The 14,325-nt window shown below is 31.9% G+C and overlaps 1 pseudogene across 1 annotated transcript; it reads left to right on the top strand.

Annotated features, from left to right (window-relative positions):
* Positions 1-10,805: 10,805 nt before the first annotated feature.
* LOC145128666 (glutamate receptor 1.2-like) lies at positions 10,806-13,986 on the top strand (annotated as a pseudogene). Its single transcript, XR_013717042.1, has 5 exons — positions 10,806-11,151; positions 11,272-12,493; positions 12,583-12,877; positions 12,964-13,340; positions 13,544-13,986. The product of XR_013717042.1 is annotated as a glutamate receptor 1.2-like (transcript).
* Positions 13,987-14,325: the final 339 nt, after the last annotated feature.

Genomic DNA, 14,325 nt, shown 5'->3' with positions numbered 1-14,325 from the left:
AAGTTATGTCTTTAACTTTTAACATATTATACTTAATTTATTAGATTTATTATGTTGTTGTATGTAAACCATTATCAGTTCAAAGCTACAACTTTTGAATAGTCTGGACAAAATACTAAAATAGTTAAGTTAAAAATAACATTACAATGTCAACTTAAATATAAATTTCAGTTCCACTTAAAAAACCAAAGAATATTTTATAAATAGCTAAAACTGATAAATTGTAGTGATAAATGCAAAAACTAAATTGTAATATCAATTTAACTAAAATATTTTTATAATCGTTAAAAATTTTCAAATAAAGAGCTTAAAATAACTTACAATAACAATAGTTAAAAATAACTCTATATTAATGATTATATTGTTACCTTTAAAATATAAAAACAATGTTTGATGTTTTTAATAATTATAATGATAGAAATTAAAACATTAAGCAAATAAATTTTGAAAAAGAATTAACAATAAAAACAACTATAAATAACATTAAACCATATATTATATTTAATTTGATTCATGTGTAACTTGCGGATAGAAGTCATTCAAGCGATTAAGATTATGCAGTTATAATAGATGTATATATATATTATCATATAATTTAAAATAATCAATATATTATATCAATTTAGTATACGAATTATTATATCAAATTTAACAACAACGTTATTGCTATATTTAAAAAAACATATATTTGTAAAGACTTCAACTATATAGGTGTTTCTGCGCAACGCGCGGACATTCGCCTAGTAATTATATAATTTTCTTCAAAATTGCAATAAATCAACAAGGTAATTGTATCCAAATTTGAATGACTACTCAAGAAAATCTAAATATGAATTCGATGGACAAGCGTTTCAATTCGCTTCATATATATACATGGAACGAATATTTTCATGTATTACATATACACCTCCAACGAAGCAACCCATTATCGATTTCAAGAGTTTTTGCCTCATTTGATTTATGTATGTGATTGATGTTGGTCTTTAATTCTCCAAAACAATATTTTCCAAAAAAATGATTTCCTTTTCCAGTATTGCAATATGATTTCTTGTGTGTCCATTGATGTTGCACTGAACTCAAAAAAGTTGTTGATTCTGTGTCTTTTGTGTTTGATTTAGGCATAAGTTTATGTTTTGCTTTAGGTTTATGTTTTTTATTTATGCTTTGTTGTTTGTTTAAAATTATGTGGTTAGCTGTGAGCATCTTGTTGAGGTTAAAGGAAAAAGTTCTCGTGTTTCCACCAGGTATAATTGTTTAAAATGTGTACTTAATTTATTTTTCATCCATATATACTTTAGACAAAATTGCAAGAATGGTTCCTGTGGTTAGCTGAAAATTGACACTTTGGTCCAAACAAGTATGGACTAGAATTAGAGGTCCAAAACTTTTTATTTTGTTGCGAGTTTGGTCTAAAATGTTTTAAACTTTTTTATATTGACGGATTTTCCCATTATTATTTTATTTTCCATTATTCTTTTATTACAACAATTAAAAAACAAATAAAAATAAAACAAAAATAAAATACCCCCATCCTCTCTCTCTCTCTGGGTTTGTCTTTGATAAACACCCAAGAACATCTTCATAAATTCAAGAACACTCAAGAACATCTTCATGAACTCAAGAACATATTCTGCTACCACCACCATTCGACCACCGCCCGCCATTACCACAGTCCGCCACTACCACCCACCTCCATCTCCACTTAAACATCATCCACGAAACCAAAACAATACATAAAATTTGGGTTTGTTCTTGAGTTTTCCCCAAAGAATCATTATAGATCGAAGCCACATTTATGAACCCCATATCTGATGAACACATACACACATGAAATCAAATTTGATGAAGACACACACTTACACACAAAATCAAATCTGATGCACACACACATACGAAATCAGATCCGATGAACACACGCACGTATGAAATTAGATCCGATGAACACACACATACACAAATCAAATCTGATAAAGGGTATTTAGATCGCGTTCAGAGGTTCTCGGGTTCTTCATCTGAACACACACATGGTAAATCTGAAGACGAAATGACGGATGACAAAACCCTAAATCAAAATCCGTCTACATCGTCTCTCTGACGACACTTTTCATCCCCACCACCGATGCCAAACACCATTCAATGTTTTTCAGATCAATCGCGAGTTTACATCGCTGATCTCTTCCTCAGATGACGAGCTCCTCCTAATTAAGACAAATCGCCTTCGAGTCACACACGATGGAGCCGGAGCCGCCTGTTAAAGCAAGCCATAGTGCTGCCGAAGAAATGCTTGTCTCCAAAATCGGGTCACGTCTCCGATCTTCTCCCTGAAAGCGAAAAAATTTGTGTGTGTGTGTGTGGAGGTGATGAAGAAGAGAGGGATGTAAAATGATTGTCTCCAATGTTTATTTTTTCAGGAGAGAGAGAGAGAGAGAGAGAGAGAGAGAGAGAGAGAGAGAGAGAGAGAGAGAGAGAGAGAGAGAGAGAGAGAGAGAGAGAGAGATTTTTAATTGTTTTTTAATCGTTGCAATAGAAGAAAAATGGTAAATAAAATAATAAGGGGCAAATTCGTCATTATAAAAAAGTAAATTACAAAAATCGTCCATTGGTTAGGTACCAAAAAACACGTTTAGTCCATATTTTCAAAAATTAACTCGAACCGTCCCTATGTTTCTATTTCCTTGCACGGTTAGTCCTTATCACCGATAACCGTTAGAGGTTTCCATTGAAGTACCACAAATGCACGTTTAGTCCCTTGTTTCTTTTAAATTTATCATTTCAGTTCCTCGTTTCTTTTTAAAATACTATATTGCCATTTTTTATTTTTTCTTCGATTATTAATAATTTATCAATTAAATTAGATTAATTATAAATTTTAAAAACTTTATATCATTTTCATCTCTCTCTCTCTCTCTCTCTCTATATATATATATATATATATATATATATATATATATATATATATATATATATATATATATATATATATCCTTTTCTCTTTATTCCCTATCCTTTTTCTCAATTTGGGCAACCACCTCATATCATTAGTGGCAACAATATCCTTTTACCGTTGGCACCTTCTCCAACCACCACCCGCCACCATGGCTAGTTTAAATTTGCATGTTTTATCCGTTACCAAACATAAAATGACTATACTGAGAGAGGCTCAATAATTTAAGTTAATATCATGGATCTTAGAGAGGCTCAATAATAATAAGTCCGCAGAATTATAAATGAAACATAGCAACAAAATACATCAATAAATATACGCAAGCTTAAAGATACTTGTTGAATTGTAACATGGTTTGCGTTAAAAAACAAGTTAGTAAGTGATGAACAACACATTACAAGATAATGGAGATAAGGAGACTATTTCAATATTGAGAAAATTACAAGGAAGATGAGACGAGAGACACAGATCAACAGTATCATCTATTTATAGCACAAAAGGTATAAGTCTACAACTAGATAATATAAAAGAAATGTTGGAATAGTAGACCATGCCTCCCACACTTGGATCTGACAATACCAACCAAACACTCTTTGTCAGCACAGGTGATCATTGCTCTAACTCTCCGGTATCACAAAAATACAAATAGTTAGAAACTCTTCGTTAAATCTCCTTCTGTATCTCCGATATTCATAAGCTCTCGGGTACAAAAAAAAAACAACTCTCCGCATCAACTCAACTCAAACTCTTCGCATCTTCTCAAAAACTCATTTAGCTGACGAGGGTCACTTTCATGTATCAACAGACTATATTGCGCTCATTTTTTTTAATCTAATTAATTTATTTTGTATTAACCATAAATTAGATTCCACCCACCCTACCTACCCACACACCCTAAAATTCTAACATAATATATCTTTATCCCTATTTTTTCTTTAAGATCAACTCCCAAAAAGCACCGACATCAAAACTACTGTCGGACCACCACCGACAGACCACTAATCGTCAGCGATGTTAATTTCACCATAGAAAAGAAACACAAAACATACATACCTTGTATGTGTGTGATGGTATGATACAAAGAGAGAGGGAAAAAGAGACGAGAATCTATATTCTAAAAATAACTTCGTTCGGATCTACGATTTAGGGTACGCCAATAACAATTCCCTTCGTTTTCGTCCTTTTTTGTCTTCTCTGTTCAAATATGATTTAGGGCATACCATCAACAACCCTTTTACATCTAGATTTCATATCTATGCTCCATTCACATATCTATATTTTGACAACTCTTCTCTCTTCTCTGATGGTGATAATTGGCGGTTGCAAGAGCTAAGAAAGAAGATAGGACACAAATCTAGGGTTTCGATTCTATATCTCACCCCCTTTGGATTTTACATTGATGTAGGGATTTCTTGATTGATTTTAGGATTGGGGACTTCATCTCGAAAATCAATGTTGATTAAAGGATTTAGATTAAGATTTGGTGTTGATTATAAGTTCCAGATTATAAGTTCCAGATTCTGGTTCTAGTCTCTGATTTAGGTTTCAAGTTTAGATTTTGGTTATAGTATCAAATTTGGTGTTGAAGGGTGGTGGTTAGTGAAGGTGCCAACGGTGAAAGGAGATGGTTGCCGGCTATGATATGAGATAATTGCCGGAATTGAGAAAGAGCACATGGAATAGAGAGAAAATGAGAGAGAGAGAGAGAGAGAGAGAGAGAGAGATAGATAGATAGATGGATGAAAATGATATAAGTTTCTAAAAATTATAATTAATCTAATTTAATTGATAAATTATAAATAAATGAAAAAAAAATAAAAAAAATGGCAATATGGTCTTTTAAAAAGAAACGAGGAACTGAAATGATAAATTTAAAAGAAACGAGGGACTAAACATGCTTTTGGGGCACTTAAGCGGAAACCATTAACAGCTAACGACGATAGGGACTAACCGTCCAAGGAAATGAAAACATAGGGACGGTCCGAGTTAATTTTTAAAAATAGCGAGTAACGTGCTTTTTGATATCTAACTGAGGGACGATTCGCGTAATTTACTCAAAAAGTTTAAAACATTTTGGACCAAACTCGCAACAAAATAAAAAGTTTTGACCTCTGGTGCTAGTCCAAACTTGTTTGGACCAAAGTGATAGTTTTCAGATAACCACATGGATCATTCTTGCAATCTTGTCTATACATTATTTTGACATTTTGTTTGGTTATTGAAAGGGATATATGTGCAGGATTCAGCAAAGCCATTTGATTTGGTTGGTGACCCTTGGAGTTCTCAAGGTGGGAAATACTAATATTTATGGTTAAAAAGATATTGTTTTTCTAATCTTTCTTTGTTTTAAATATTGTATATGTCATCTGTGGCTAATAAATACACTATTATATCCTTTAAATTAAGGATGGATGAATAGAGGGTGGAATACCGTAGGCAATCTACTGAAAGGTAATACCATACCTTACGTAGTATGACAATGACATGAAGTCTTTGATAATGTTTTTATATATATTGTAACTTATTGTTAAAAGAAATCTCTTTATTAATTTTGAGTTCTTAACTAAAACCATGGTACCAGCAAACTTGTATATTCCAAAAAATGTTATGTTGAAATAAAATGACCAAAAGATGGTAATGCTGTTGTGTAGCCTTCTTTTATTTAAAAAAAACAAAAAAAAAACAAAAGGAGCATTAGTTGTTTGAGAAAGTTTGGCAAAATGTACTTAAAGTTGTGTTATTGCTAATACAATCTGTATTGACAAATTAGTTAAATTGTGGATTTTTGGATGTTAACAAATTGGAATGTGAAATAGGCATTATAGTTACAATCATCAACATATAATTTATTTTCTTTAATCATTTTGATGTTTGATTATGAATCGGTTTTTATGGATTATAAACCAGTACATGATGGTAAGGTATGGTGATTATTCATGCAGGCTGCTGCTATGAAGAAAGATATAGAAACCTTTTAGGGGCAAGATGGGTTTCTTTGCTCTGTGCCCTAAAAATCAGTTTTTGTATTTACTGTTTTAATTAGCTTTCTGCTATGAATTTGTGCTTATAAACCAAAGTAGAGGGGATTGTGGTCAATTAATTTGATTTGACACCCTGTAATTCCTAATTTGTATTGACCCTTTGTAATGATTAGCTTTGAATGTTTCGTTCATCACTTTGATTTTTAATTGATAAAAAATAGGAATGCTTACTTTTAAAAGAAACCTCGATGTAATCGTTAGTTTTAAATGTTTAGTTCAAGTTGGAAGTATGTGAATAGTCTATATTTACTACTATAAAATATTTGTATAAAATCAGTATTTAAGTAGGCATTATTTATATTGATATAAAACCCCTTCTTGATATGCTATAAAATACCTCCACTGAATATCAACTTGTGATGATTAGTTTTAAATGATTTGTTTATTACTTTGACCTCTTAATTGATAGAAAATAAGAACAACCTTGTACGCAGAAGCATGACATAGAGAAGCAAAATCTTGTTGACTAAAGATGTTGTTCAATTTGGAAGTCCGTTGATATTACTGTATGCTTGATTTTAAATATTTATGTTAATGTTACTGTATGTATTAGTCTTAAACGGGATGTATTGGTACTTTGGGAGAATGATATTCAGAGATTGTGGAATTGGTCTGTTTTTGCATATGTAAGGTCTGGAGGTTTTGAAGAGTCTTTGTTAACATTTGAATATTTGATGCAGTTGTGCAACTGGCCTGGTACGTGTCACCCACTTTCAACAAGTACGAGAATGTTGATAGTCTAATTAGACTGCCATACCAAGATCTTTTTAATACGAATATATATGTTTGGTTGGCTTGTTTTTTATCTGATCACTTTAGTACTGTGTATGTAGGAGTTCTTGGGTGCCTTTTCTTGATATAATAATTCGTTTCTTGATATAATAATTCAATTAAACTTACTTTCTTTTCTTAATTAATGTAATAATTCATTTCTTGGTACAGCTTCAACCAGAATCCAGTTCTTCAAATCCTTTTGGTTCCATGAATAATGATGCCAGTAAAGGTATAGTTGGCATTTATATATGAACACTGAACTCGATGAGACAAGGCTAATTTTGTCACAACCTTTATTTACCGGTGATATAATATTGTATTTGACAATTGTTTGTTTTTTGACAATTGTTTGTTTTTTGATAAATTTGGAACAGTACTTTGTATTTGACATACTATATTTGACATACTATAGTTTGTGCGATAGATTGTCTTTTTGCACACATATACACACACACACACACATATATATATATATATATATATATATATATATATATATATATATATATATATATATATATATATATATATATATGTTCAGGTTCATTTGAGACCATTCTAATTTTATGAGACAGTGAGACCAAATCTAAAAATAATTTTAAAATGCAAAATAAATGGAAAAATCGAAATTTTTTTTTAAATATTATTTTCGGAACTTGAATTAACTAAAAAAACTAAAAAAAAATAAAAAAAAAATAAAAAACAAATCCCGTTTTTTTTGAAAAATACGTGAAATATTCTAATAGAATATTACACTGACATATTCTAAAAAATAATTTTAAAATGCAAAATAAATGGAAAAATCTAAAAATTCTTTTTTTAAATATTATTTTCAGAACTTGAATTAACTAAAAAAAAAATCCCATTTTTTTTGAAAAGTATATGAAATATTCTAATAGAATATTACATTGTACATATTCTAAAAAATAATTTTAAAATGCAAAATAAATGGAAAAATCCAAAAATTCTTTTTTTAAATATTATTTTCGGAACTTGAATTAAATAAAAAAAATAAAAAAATGCGTCTCACGGTCTCACAAAATTAGGCCGTCTCACATGAACCTAACCATATATATATATATATATATATATATATATATATATATATATATATATATATATATATATATATATATATATATAAGCTTAGGTTATTCTATTCAAACTAAGTATTGTGTTATTGTATGGATAATTGTGGGCCAATCATTTTACTTAATTTTGGAAAGTGAATAATACATATTATTAAATTAAATATAATTAAAAAATACCAACTAATTTCATTCTAAGGGTATTTTAGTCAATTAACATAAATTTAAAAAAGGAAAATTACATATTTTAAGGAAAATAGATTCTATTAATTTTAAAAATCTGATTGTATGGATGATAATTCACCTAATTCGAAAATTCAGACGAAATATGTTTATCAATATATTGAAAAATAACAAATATGATTGAACCATACAATAATTACACATTCTGACATAATATATATTTTGATTTATATATGAACTTCTTGAAGAATAACAAAATTTTGGATACAAGTTAAAAAAATTTCATTACATTCTTAGAAAAGAAAAAAAAAATTATATACTATTCTATGCGAATGGTACATTTATTAATAACACAAAAAACACAATATATGAATCATTCTACCAGAATATACTACTACATATATATTTTTTCATTATATTGTATATTATTCTGGTAGAATAATCCATTTTTTTTGGACGATTGGTGGTCATTGTTCATCTTCATCCCATACAATGTTCATAGAATCAGAATTCAAGATTCCATTCCAGTAGAATGTTGTAAGTTTCATATGTACCATGTTTTGCTTTGATATCTCTCGTTTCGTACCTACAAAAATAATGGTATTCAACACTTGATCATTATAAACCAACAATATAAGATAAAATTCAAGCATAAAGAAGCAAACCAAAATAAAGTCACACAAAACCCATTAAAGAGCAATGGATTCGTGATTCCACAAGAAACTATGTGGATGAAAAGGATACATCTCAATTAAACTAAAAAACATTCCAAATACACCAAGCATTGCTAATACTTCAAGTTGACATAAAATGTATATATAATGTCTATATGCTATTATATGAGGGTATAAATGGAAGAAATATGACATAAATGCCTATATGCTATTATATGACAAAACTCATGCATAGCAGAAAAATGTATATATATATATAATGTCTATATGCTATTATATGAGGGTATAAATGGAAGAAATATGACATAAATGCCTGACCTCACCAACATTGCTCAGTGCAAAGAAAAGTGTCCCCCCAATGACAAGCATATCACTCGAAAGTGGATTTGAACCACCTGAAATGCAAACACAAATCATTTAGGGTTTAGGGTTTTTTGATTTTATAAACATTTATGATTTAAATTTTTAAAGAAAATGATGACCTCCACCACCAACCCCAGCATCAGAAAGAAGAACCAAACAAAGGCCTACACCACAAACAGCTGCACCAAGGAACTGCTATAGAGAATACTTTGTGCCCAAAAAGATCCAAGTAAAAAGAATCACCCAACCAACTGTACAGCTATCTAATAATGCTACACTTGTAATGGATGAGAAGTAATATGCTGAATTAACTACATTCAATGCTTTGAAAATCAAAATTAAAGAGTTGACCTCTCAATGCTTAGAAAATCAGAATGCAAAAGCAAAGGGTTGAAGCAGAGTTAAGAACAGTAGGGTTGAACAAACCATCACACACATACAACAAATCGAACCCTAAGGTGCAATAGAATCGAAGTAAACTCGTTAAAAAAAATCAAACTGATGGAAGATTATGGTTCAAAAATCGAACCTTTGATAGAAATCGAAGATCTTACCTGTGATGGAATCGCCGACCGGAGTGGAGTCGCCGGCTGTGTATACGCCGGAGATGAAAGCCTTGTGGGAGATGGGTGTCGTCGCGTGGATGCCGGCGGGATAGTCGGAGGTGAGCAGTCGACTAAGGGTCGTCACGTGTGGCCGGAGGTAAGCAGCGTGGAGAAAGTGCCAGTGGTGAGCAGCGGAAGTGACCAGCACCATCTTTGCCCGATCAAAAGGAACACAGGTTTAAAAGCCCTAATCTTTTAAGTGGATCCACTGAAAGCAAAGACACCCTTATTTATTTAGGTTATAAATCAATACCATGATTATAGGGATTATTTTTAGAAGTTACTAAACAAATTACTAAATTACCCTTATTTATTTATTTAATTATTTAATTTTTTATTTAATTTTGATTGGCCCACATTGATGCATATAATAACACAATACTTACTTTAAACATTTGAACATCTCTCTCTCTCTCTCTCTCTCTCTATATATATATATATATATATATATATATATATATATATATTGTTTTGCATTATGTGATTTAGTTTGATTAATATTTGTACAATTTAGAAAAAAAAATTATACAAACATAAAATCATAACATATAAATGTATGTCTCAAAAGTCTCTCAAAAATCATGAGGTCCACCCCCCCAAAGTGACCTGACAAGTAATCAATTTTAGGTCGTAAAATCTGTCAAGAAATATGAAAAGTGTTACAAATTACGACATACAAATGGTAGGTCTTTAATATATGTCGTAAATGTATGTTGTTTATGTCCGTTGTAAATTCATTTAGTGTCTCTCATCTATCATTTATGGCGGGACTTTCAATGACAGATATTTGTCTGTCATCTATGTCCATTACAACAGACATTGTTGTCTCGCACTAAAATATGTTTTTGTATAGTGTATTTTTCTATAATATATCACCAACATCAAATGATAACTAACTAAGTTTTACTTTGAAAATTATTTGGAGAATGATGTTGATTTACAGATCCTTTATTCTATTTGGTATTATCTTGCTTTAAAATATTATCAAGTGGACTGCTTCCAGATTCCCTTGAATGTTCTGATTGTCAACTTATTATCATATATTTGAAGATCTCAAAATGTTACATTGCTGCCATTATAAGTACACATACGATATTATTGTATTTTGCACTTAATGCAAATTGTATGCTTATGATATAGATGTGCGCGTAACAAACAACTACCTGCAAATTAATATGGTGCACAGCTAACACAGAAAAATTAGTCTTTGCCTTCTTATACTGTTGTGCATTTTAGACCATGCATTATGTGCACATTACGTTCCATCACAAAACCAAAACCAAAACATAAACATAAATAATGATATATTAATAGGCGTGGGAATCATTCTAGATATGGAGTCACCGATTGGGAAGTCCATTCACAGTTGCATTACCATGGCGATATCTGATTTTTATGCTCTTCATCACAGTTACAAAACAAGGATAGTTCTTCACACTAGGGACTCCGAGGGAGATCCAGTAAAAGCTCTTTCAGCTGGTATTATGCTCTCTTGTTGATTAATTTCTTTTAACTCTCGTTTTGATATAGGCATAGTTTATATTAATTTACTTAATCTATTTTTTTTTCAAATTTGTTTCTTTTTACTTGTGTGAGCAGTAGATCTTCTTCTGAAAAACACAAAGGTGCAAGCTATCATAGGCCCAGAAACACATCTTCCGTCAAAGTTCTTGTCCGCGTTTGCTGATAAAGCTGCAGTTCCTATATTTTCTTTTGCAAGTTCATCCTCAAGGGAACACCCATACTTGTTCCAAATCAAACAAGACGAATCCACTATGGCGAAAAGCATTGCTGCCCTTGTGAAATCATTCAATTGGAGGAATGTTATCTTTATTCATGAGGACACTGATGATGGTAGAGAGATCTTACCATATCTAGCTGAGTCGTTGCAAGATAAAAACATCCGTATCAGTTATAGAAGTGCCATTTCTGCCTCAGCCACATATAATAGCATCACCCAAGAGTTGCGTAAGATCATGACTTTTCACACAAGTGTAATTATCATATATGTGTCACCTTCACTAGCATCTAGCCTTATCATAAATGCAAAAATGCTAGGAATGGTTAGTGAAGGATATGCATGGATTTTAACTGAAAAAACAGTTGACCTCTTGCGATCAACAAACTTTACTGTCATTGAGTCATCACAAGGGGTACTAGGTTTTAGGTCGTATGTTCCACCATCAGACAAAATGGCACAACTTGTTTTACGGAAATAATTTCACCTCAATAACAAAAGAAGTGCCTGTCCCTGCCTTATGGGCATACGATACAATTTGGGCACTTGCGGAGTCTGTAGAGAAGGTTGGAGACCCACATAATGGTTTTATGCTTTTACATGAAGTTTTGAAAATCAGATTTAAGGGTATAAGTGGTGATTTTCAGCTTAGTGAAGGAAAAGTATTATCCAATGGATATGAGATTATGAATGCAGTCGACAATGGTGAGAGGAGAGTAGGATATTGGACATTATCAAAAGGAATCAAGAGAGCACATCCACATATTAACAGCGACCGTTTATATCCTAGTCTAGGTTCTGAAGCAGTTGTCTGGCCCGGAGGGTCTACAACTGCTCCAAAAGGTTGGGTGTTACGAGCAACTCCCAGTAAAAAGTTTGAAATTTGGTGTTCAAAATATAAACAACTTTAAGTACTTCATGGATGTAGATCATGATGTTGAGAAAAAGATTACAACTGCCACTGGGTTCTCCGCAGATGTATTCTATACTTGCATTTGTGCGTTGCCATATAAAGTGCCATACACGTTCATTTCATTTGATAACGTCAGTATCGACGATCTTGTACAGAAGGTGTACAATGAGGTATATGTATTTGTTTAATTCTGACTGCAAATTAATTTAGCATGAAACACATAATTTACTTTGCAGTCTCTGGCTTTGCTTCTGGACAGGAAATCGATGCAGTAATTGGTGATTCAACAATCTTGGCCAACCGATCTGAGTATGTTGACTTTACAGCGACTTACACGGATTTGGGTGTAGGAACATTAGTAAGAATCAAGAAAAAAGACGTGTGGTTCTTCTTGAAGCCGCTGCTGGACATTTATCTATGGCTAGTTGCTATTGGTTCTTTTATCTTCAATGCCATAGTTGTTTGGGCTATTGAACGTATGAATCCAGATTCGGAAGTTTCACGTGGAACAGTATCCCGGACGTCCTTCCTATTGACCATCTTATTTGCTCAAAGTTCAACCTCTTTCTCTCTAAGATGCTTTTTCTCTCTGAAAGAGAATTTAATCAAGATCTCACAGTGATTTGCATTTGTATTGTAGGAGATAACCTTTCGAGGAATCTGTCAAAATTTGTAATGTTTGTCTGGTTCATCGTGTTGCTTGTCTTGTTCACGAGCTACGATGCATTTTTGACTTCACTGTTGACAGTAGAGCAATTTGAATCGGCATCAAAGAGAGGAATTGTGGGGTTTCATGGAGGTGATTTTATGAAAGGTGTGACAGTCAACAACCTGCACTTTGAAAATTGGAACCACCGTGCATACTACTCATACGAGGATTATGCTCATGCTTTATCAGAAAAAGGTGATGCTGATGCCATTGTTGATGAAATTCCATACATCAAGATGTTTCTTAGCAGGTACCCTGGTGATTATACCTTGGTCTCCTCTCAACCTATCACTTCTGGTTTTGCCTTTGTAAGTACCCCCTTCCTCTTCATCACTTTCCCCCATTATTATGGTAACAAAGTAATCGGTGGGTTTGTCATCGATTGCATGACGTTCAATAATAACACTTTAAAACATTTTTCTTAAGCCATATGCCAAACATAACTTTACATTTTTCTGAAGCGTGTTGCATATTGTCATATACACCCATGGTTGACATGTTTATTATCCAGATATTCCAAAAAGGTTCACCACTTGTTGAAGACTTATCAAGAGAAATCGCCAAGATAAGATTAGACGGAACTCTAAGAAGTTTGGAGAACAAGTGGTATGAGAATCAGATACCTCTTCCGTCCAGAAATTCTACAATGCCCGAGCTTTCCTTGACGCTTGATAAACTTGGTGGTCTTTTTATTATGAGTGCAGCCACTTCTACTCTAGCCCTTATGATTTCTTTCTTTTACCTACTTCATGTCATGTTTACAGAGGGATTTAACTATTTAGCAATCGATGGTTTATAAGGATTTTGAGGGATTTTTTTTGTTGGATCGAAGAAAATCTTGAATTGATTGGGCTCTCTAAAACATATATGTGTTAGCCTGTACATGTATTTTATTGTGTGTGTATTTGTAATTTATGCGGTTCAAAAATAAACACTCGCAGTGTATTTTAGGTATTTCACTCATCATTATCTAAATGTTTGGAAAAATATGCGTAGATAGCTAATATGGTAGGAAATTCTAAGTGTGATGGTGTTTATTAGTACAGAACCAAGTTTGTTGTTATTATTGGTAAGTAATTGAAAGTACAATGTTCTTATACGTAAAGAAATGAATTAACATTGCTATTGCAGGTAAGAACTAAAGTTCTTTGCCTATATCGTTAAAATAGTAACGTCCATTGCTACTCAATCATATTTTTACAAGTTGAAATCAAATAATTATCATATGAGAATTGAATATATTAGGTATTAACATATTTGTATTTACATTGCTAATTATGGTTTTTTAATATA

This window comes from Lactuca virosa, chromosome 8 (genome assembly GCF_052849685.1).
Source record: "Lactuca virosa cultivar CGN04683 chromosome 8, Lactuca_virosa_CGN04683_v6, whole genome shotgun sequence".
Lineage (NCBI taxonomy): Eukaryota > Viridiplantae > Streptophyta > Magnoliopsida > Asterales > Asteraceae > Lactuca > Lactuca virosa.
This window is presented reverse-complemented; position numbering and strand designations above follow the sequence as displayed.